This window comes from Carettochelys insculpta, chromosome 6 (assembly GCF_033958435.1).
Source record: "Carettochelys insculpta isolate YL-2023 chromosome 6, ASM3395843v1, whole genome shotgun sequence".
NCBI lineage: Eukaryota > Metazoa > Chordata > Testudines > Carettochelyidae > Carettochelys > Carettochelys insculpta.
The window spans coordinates 4672229-4680029 of NC_134142.1; the positions used below are offsets into that span (position 1 = coordinate 4672229).

Below are 7801 nucleotides of genomic sequence, written 5' to 3' on the forward strand. Positions count from 1 at the left end.
ACTTGCAGAACTCTGCTTGAAATGAATCACCATCCAGATATTGGGCCACTGACCACTACCCATTGGTCCCAACTATCAAGACAGCTTTCTATCCATTTTATAGTCCAAGGATCCAATCCATATTTCCTTAACTTATGGACAACAATGTTGTGGGAGACCATATGAGAAGACTTGCTGAAGTCAAGGTACATCATATCCACTGACTTCCCCACATCCACAGAGCAGAAGGGTTACTGCCCAACAAGGGGGCTTGAACCCACACCACTGGGATTAAGAGTCCTATGCTCTACCAACTGAGCTAGCTGGGCATTAAACCAACATGTCACCTCAGACTCTCATCACCCCTTGGAAGTTAGTGTGAGTTCATGGACACAAGCAGGGGAATCACAGTCCAGTCCCTAAACCCCAGTCCTTCAAAACACACAGCTGGCTTTTTCCCTTGGTCCCAAGTTTGTAACTCAGAATCTGAGCCCAGGCTGGGCAGAACAGCCATCTCCTAAATCCACTCAGGTCTTTGCTCTTGGCCTTTAGTAACAGGTCATCCATCACCAGAGACACTGTTCTCCAAGCATACTTCCAAAGGCTGGGGTTTCACAGGGCTGGAGCTGGAGAATTTGCATGACACTGTCCCGAGAGATACCCTAGGAGATCCACTTCACACTCATTGCCCCCAGAGCCAGTCCTGTCTGGCACATTTTCAACAGAGTCTTTTGAACTCTCAGCCTCACATCATATCTCCCCCCTAGAGAGGTTATGTGCAACCCCAGCCCACAGTAAGGTGTCAGATTTGCATTTAATACAATGGACCCTCGTGCGTCTGACGAAGTAGGTCTTTGCCCATGAAAGCTTATGATCCAAAAAATTTGTTAGTCTATAAGGTGCTACAGGACTTCTTGTTGTTCTCAAAGATACAGAATAACACAACTACCTCTCTGATACAATGAACCCTGAAGATACCCAACTGTAACTCAACAAGGGCTCCGAGGGTTGTGCAGGAAATTACCTAATCCAGTGACTTTTCACTAGACCACCTGCTGCCCCCCAAACCATTGGTGGCCCCCCATCAAAGCCAGTTCTAGCCGCTATGTGCACCTCATTACATGAAAAAGAAAAGCACACCAGACATTTTTGGACAGCCATTAATGACATTATAGGAAGATATTTAATTTAAAAATATTTGATTTTAACTTTGCAATTTATCTAAAACTTATCTTCTGTGATCATTTTCACTTATCTTTTATATAGACCCCCTTCAATACCCTCATGGACCCCAAGTTGGGAACCACTGCCCTTATCTAGCATACTTCCTCAATGTGTTGGTTTACAGCAATACTTACCACAGTAGTTTTCAACATCTTCCATGATATGCTGTGACAGAAAACAGTTCCAAGACCCCAATTCCCACAAGTCTGAAGATTCCCCCAGCCCACAGAGCTTCAAGGAAAGCACAGAATCATGTTTTGCAGCTTTCATGTGGAAAACATACCAACAATCCATCTTGGGTAAGCACCTCTGCCCTCTAGCATTTCCTAATGGTGTGTTGCTATATGCAACATAATATGGTGAACCTAAATAAACCACACTTCTCATACCAGACTGGCCTCTTTTTTGCTCTGTGCCATCTAGAGCTTTTATAACGTACATTTTATTCTGATGTGCAACCGCAAACATAGTGAAAAATCTCTTGTATCATTATGATACATTCAAGGGTGAATAAATATTTAGCAAATCCTGTAAACCATCTGAAATGTAAATGCCATTTGCATACTTTTCTTCTTTGAAACAATGGAACATCTTGAGACATAGGGTAGTTAAAATGAACCTTATATGGTTCAAATGTCACTTAAAATAACAAGGAAAGTTTTGAGTTTTGCCTTCAAGGAAAAGACAGCTGTTCAGTCAGAAAGGTCTCACATTGAGGGGTGCAACTGAGAGGTTTTATTTTTTAAAATATATATACTCTTGGTATGTAAGCAGTCATCCAGATCAATCAGCAAGGTTGATTTCTGATTGCATAAGGTATTTAAAAGACAAAGTGAGACTATTGCATGCACTTACCTCACTCAGTCTGAATTAAGGTGGCATTTTTATGGAAATCTATGTGGCTGTATACATTTGACTGACAGAAAGATTTCTTCGTCTTATTTTTGTCATCTTTTTAACTGTTTCCCAGCATATATTACCACCATCTGTGCAATGGTACAAGTAAAGGGATGAGGGGGAGGGAAAAAGTTGAGTGGCTTTTGAGAAGCACAGCTTACTGCCTTTGGTATTGCTGGTAAGCTATAAAAAGATACAGGAACTAAAGTTTAACTAGAACAAAAGTAGGTAATCCATGTAAGGATCCTACAGTGAATGCAAAGGAGTCACAAACACCAAGCCCTGCTCTGCAGCCCATAGCTTCTGTTACTTTTATATGCATATTTGGTTAAGGTAAATTCACTGTGCAGGCTGGAACCTACAACTGGACTGTAGGTAAGTGATGACATATGCATTTGCTGATTCTTCCCTGCAGTCCCTGGGCAGTATCAAGGCAGGTGACAACGTGCTTTGAAAACTGGGACAGTGGTTTGCCTTAGAGAGTGCTCATCAGAACAAGAAGAAGTCCTGTGGCACCTTATAGAATAGCAGATATTTTGGAGCATAAGCTTTCGTGGGCAAAGACCCGCTTCATCAGATTTATAAATTTATAAATCTGATTAAGCGGGTCTTTGCCCACGAAAGCTTATGCTCCAAAATGTCTGCTAGTCTATAAGGTGCCACAGGACGACTTCTTGTTCTTAAAGATACAGACTGACATGACTACCTCTCTGATACTTATCAGAACAAGAACATTCACATAGCTCTTGTGGTTGGAGTCGTGAAAGGTGACAGTATTCAGCCAGAACTTCACTCCCACACGTGGAACAGTGCAGATGTGGGTCAACCAAAAATTTCTGTAAAGTAACCTCATCTTTGCCGAATTGATTCAGCTGGCAAAATATAAATCTGAAAAACGTTGAAGTGAGTCAAAATATTTTCTTTTGGAATAAACCACTTCTGTCTTTTTTTATTCAAATGACTTTTTGTTTCAAAATTTATCTTCAGTTTTATTAAAAAAACATATACAAATTGGCAGAGCATTGTGTTTTGGCTTGAACAAAATATTTTGCTTGACCCAAACATTTTTTCCAACTTTTTGGTTTGCTGAAAAACTCAAAACTACTTGGTTGGGGCCAACCACAAACTAAGTTGTTTTATTAGTTCTTTCATTTTGAAACAACCAGTGAACCCAACGATCAACCAGTTGTTCCTAAAGCTCTAGTGAGAAGTAGGACACTGCATTCCATAAGGACACAACTCTCCCATGGACCTTAGTGGCATGACTGGGTGTGAATGGGACACTTACTCCATAGCTAACAGAGAACAAGTGGAAAATCCAGCCTGTGCCGTGATAAGCTCCTTGTTGCTTTGGCTTTTTTCCATCACTTAAGAGTTTGCGCCTCTCCACTTCTCTTCCCCTTCCGGTGACTGCTGAGAAACTGATCTTTGATGCCTAGTGGAATTGTGACATGCATCACTGCCTGGTTTATTGCCTGTATTGTAAAATGTTTCCTCCTCTTCCTCTTCTCCATCCCTTCACCCTGTTCTTTCTTGCCCTTCTAAGGTTGCCTTTTGATCAGCTTGTTGACCAGTGATGGTACTGGGATATCCAAGTTAAACCAGTTCTCAGCCAGTCTGCCACTCAAATGTGCCATGCAAGTATCACAGCAAGAAAGGGGTCAGACTATGTCAACAAAGGCTATTATAGAGAGAGACAGTCTGGTCCTTGACTCACTAACTGGGAGAGGCTCAGTTGTCATTTAGTTTAGTCAAAGTGGATATTGGATCTTTCTGTTTCCCAGATGTTTGCTTTGCCCAGGTGTAAGACCACGAGGGTGATATGGAGGAAGTTATCAATTCTTGGCCACTGTGGCTGGGCTCAAGCACCCAGCTCAGTAACTATCAGCAAGTAAAAGGAGGAGAATCACCAACACCGACAAACAAACCTAATTTACATTTTGATTTTGCTTCAGGCCAGTCTCCTGGCAGGTGATCACCATAGTTAAGATTGTACCATCTAACTGCACTGGCTGGAGAATTTTTTTTTCTCATTGTTCCTTTCTGTTTTATTCAATTTACAGGCAAGCAAATAGGTTAATTTATAAAAATCCTGCAAACTTTTCACCCAACTTTTGCACAGCAGCACCATGCAAGCGCTGGTAGGACTGGTGTGTGTTTGCATCTCCAGCCTGAACCCAATTATCTGCTTCTCTCTGTGACAGCTGAGCAGAAAGCTCGCAATCAACCCAGCTATGCACCACTGGGAGCTGTCTAAAAGAGGATTTTAACCATCAAAGTTTGCATAATGGCATCAGAGATGGAGCAAAGGCTGCCGGGAAACTGCAAGCAGCATGGCTTAGCATGGAAGTGTTAGCTTCCAAACCCCTTTTGAATGTATTAACCTTTAACTGGGCACCTTTTTTTATTAAGTTTTAATCTGGAAATCTGCTAGAAGGGCAAATCAAGGGCTGTTGTGCCGATCTGCTCCACACACACTCAGTATCTACATTCATCCCGGCAGCCAATCCCCAAAGTCTTGGATCCAAATCAGAGCTCCCGGCGGGAGTTCATAACGGCTTCCAAATCTATCTGGCTGGGAAGCTCTTGCTATGAGCCCCCTCCTCCATCTTTCCTGTGGTGTCTTTGCTTTGAGTTCCACGTCTACCAAGAGAGCTTTGACAGATTCCCCTAAAGGAGGCGATAAACCAGCAATTATCTTAGAGGAAAAACAAAATCCAAAGTGTAACTATTCACCATGCTGTCCCCTGCAAGTGTGACCTCAGACAGATCACTTTAATGTACACTGCTGCACCTGCATGGTCTGCAATCCAGAGCCACCTGTTCCCTCATCAGTAACAAAGTAATAAAAGTGCAAAACTTCTGTATTGAAAAGTTACGGACAGATGCCTGTCCTGCACTAAAATGCACACCAACGTTTCAGCAGAGCCACTGCACCAGGCTACCTCCAGCTTACCCTGAATGGACATCCTAAGGCTAAAAGTTAGCTGGGGGCCTTAAGACAGCTGTTCCCCAAGGGCAGCACATGCCACTGCTAGGGAAATCATAGTGTCCCAGCCCAGCTGTGGAATTGAGGGCAGGATCGCCTGATGTACAAGTAGGAGCATCTCCCAAGGAGCTAAGCCGAGAACCAGCAGCTGAACAGCAGGAGCAGACCTGTAAGACTCAGTGAAGACAAGCCCCCACACGGTATTCACTTCGGTTGCGCGGCCGTTGACCACACTGCACTTTGCAAGTACCAGGCTCGCTAGTAGCACTGGTTTAGCTTCTCACCGCTCCTTGTGCCAGAGATGGGGGAGGGGCAAAGAACCGACCCATCCTGCACTCAGTGCACCCCGGGGAAGGGTCAGAGACAAACTCACACTTTCCTTCCACCTCCCACTCCCATGCATGCCAACCATGCCCTGGGGGTGCGGAGGGGACAGGGCCATGCCCTCCCTTTCCTCCTCAGACAGCCAGCAGGCTTGGCTGGACGTGCACAGGGCAGGGTGCTGAAGCGCCCTGAGATGTCTCGATGCATTCCCACCCCCAGCTGTTCCTGGGCTTGGCCCTCAGCCCTTCCTCCTGCCTGCGTGCCCCTCATGCAACCTGGCTCAGTGGGAATGGGATGCTCAGCGTGGTATTTAGTTCCAGCCTGCCTGCCCCTGCCTGCTAGTATAACCCATGCAGGGTGGTGTTCTGTTCCCCTCGCATGGCACCAACCCTCACTACACAGCAGAGGGTCTGCTGCAGCCTTGGCCAAGGGATGGGAGGGTGTAGCTCAGGCACTGATGGCCTGGTTTGGGCCCAGCGACCAGGGGCCTTTGGCATGGCACCAGAGTGTGAAAAGAGCATCTGTGATCTATTGCACTCCCAGCAGCTGAGCGCCCAGGGGACATGATTCAGCTGCCCTCTTTTGCTAAGGCTCAGATCACCTATCCACTGTGACAAGCCACCCCACATGTCCTGCAGCCATGCTTGGAAAGTGAGCAAGGCACGTGCAGCCCCCCAAGATCATCAGCCTGGACCAGGGATGCATAAAAGGAATAGGATAGGCTGTATAAGCGGGTCTCCCTCACCACAGTGGGCTTCCACAGCCCACAGCACCCCAGGACATCACCTACTGCCCTACCTGATTCACCCTCTATACCTGTTTCTCCCCATCCCTCCCAGACCTGGAATGCCACGAATCAGTTGTCTGTGGTGTTCCAACTCCAGGAGGAAGGGAAAGCAGTAGTGATGGGGCATGAATCAGGCACATTGTGGTGCTCCAATAGTGCTGAGAGGAAAGGAGGGTATAGAAAAGGTGGGCTCTGATGGCCTGGTGTGTGGGAGGCTTGTGGGACAAGGGGGCAGCCAGGGCTCTGCAGACTACTATGGCCTAGGTCCGGGGCCTGAGCCCAAAATAGCGAGAAGAGTCATTGTTTTCCAAATGCAGTTACAAAATCAATACTTCAAGACTTGCAATGCATGTGAGAATGAGACAATGACGGCAAACCAGACTTTTTGTGCCCCCGGTTTAAGAGCAGCACACACGCACTGATTTGTACCAGTTACAACGTCTGAGTTACTTTCACCCCTGGATTGCAAAGGAAATGAGGACAAGGAAAATGCTGTGCCTGGGGACAGGCTCTTAAGTAGGGTGGAGCAATGTTTGCATCAAACCTCCATGCTCCCCCCTTTCCCAGGCTGTACCCCCTTTGGCCCCCAGAACTGCTCCCCACCACCAGGCTTTACCTGTGTCAGCCCTCAGTCCCAAATCTGCCCCCCCACCCCAAGCTTTCTCCCCAGTCTCACAAACCCACCTCCCTGTCCCCAGGCTTAACCCCCCTCGGCCCCAAACTCACCCCCCCATCCCTAGGATTAACCAGCCTCGGCTGATGAGCTCCTCCAGATGCATGCGCTGCCACATCCCCTCTCCCCAGGTCTCCTGCAGCCTTAACACTTCCCCACCTGCAGCGCAGGTGGCTCCCTGCCCTGCCGCCACTGCAATAGTGGAACTAATCGTAATCGATTTCACGGCCGATCCCTGGCACCGCCCTGCCAGCCGTTCAACCAATTCAGTTTCATTCCATTATTTCAGCTGTGACAGTGCCTGGAGCCGCAACTGACTCCTTAAAGAGCCTCATGCGGCTCTGGTGCTGCAGGTTGCTGACCCTTGGCCTAGATTATGAGCGCTGCGGGTCAGGCTCTGCTTTATTCTGACTTGCTTGTACAACACCTAGTACGATGGAGTCTTGACCCATTGATTGGCCTCACTGCAGCCCAAACAACAAACAGCAATAAGGGGCAGTAGCTTTTCAGTGCAATCAACAGTCTTATGGAGACCCTCTTGCGCCCACTCCATCAAGCACTCTCCAAGCATCAGCTGGAAGAGCCAGGCCTTGGGGCAGTAAAACACTGTTGGATTTCACACTGCATGCCAGCATTAAAGTCATTCGCAAAGTGACAGGTCCCTGAGTGACTCACGGTGAGTAGGTTTCATAGCCTCATGTCGGTGATGACAAATGTGCTCGCTGAACAGCATGTTCAGACTATAAACGAGAACTGATTGCACCAGGAGGACTCTGATGAGTTTAGGGAAAAATCAGACGTCACTTTCTGCCCGTACAGTCAGTGAAACAAATCAGTGGAAAGGGGGCTGGAAGGCTAGTAGCCAGTAAAAGCATTTTTATGAGTAGTAGTGATGTCTCGTTTGGTTGGATACCATTATTTTTCACTT

The 7801-nt window shown here is 46.8% G+C and overlaps 1 non-coding gene across 1 annotated transcript; it reads right to left on the reverse strand.

The window, feature by feature from the left end:
• Positions 1-234: 234 nt before the first annotated feature.
• TRNAK-CUU (transfer RNA lysine (anticodon CUU)) lies at positions 235-308 on the reverse strand. Its single transcript has one exon. It is a non-coding gene; the product is annotated as a tRNA-Lys (tRNA).
• Positions 309-7801: the final 7493 nt, after the last annotated feature.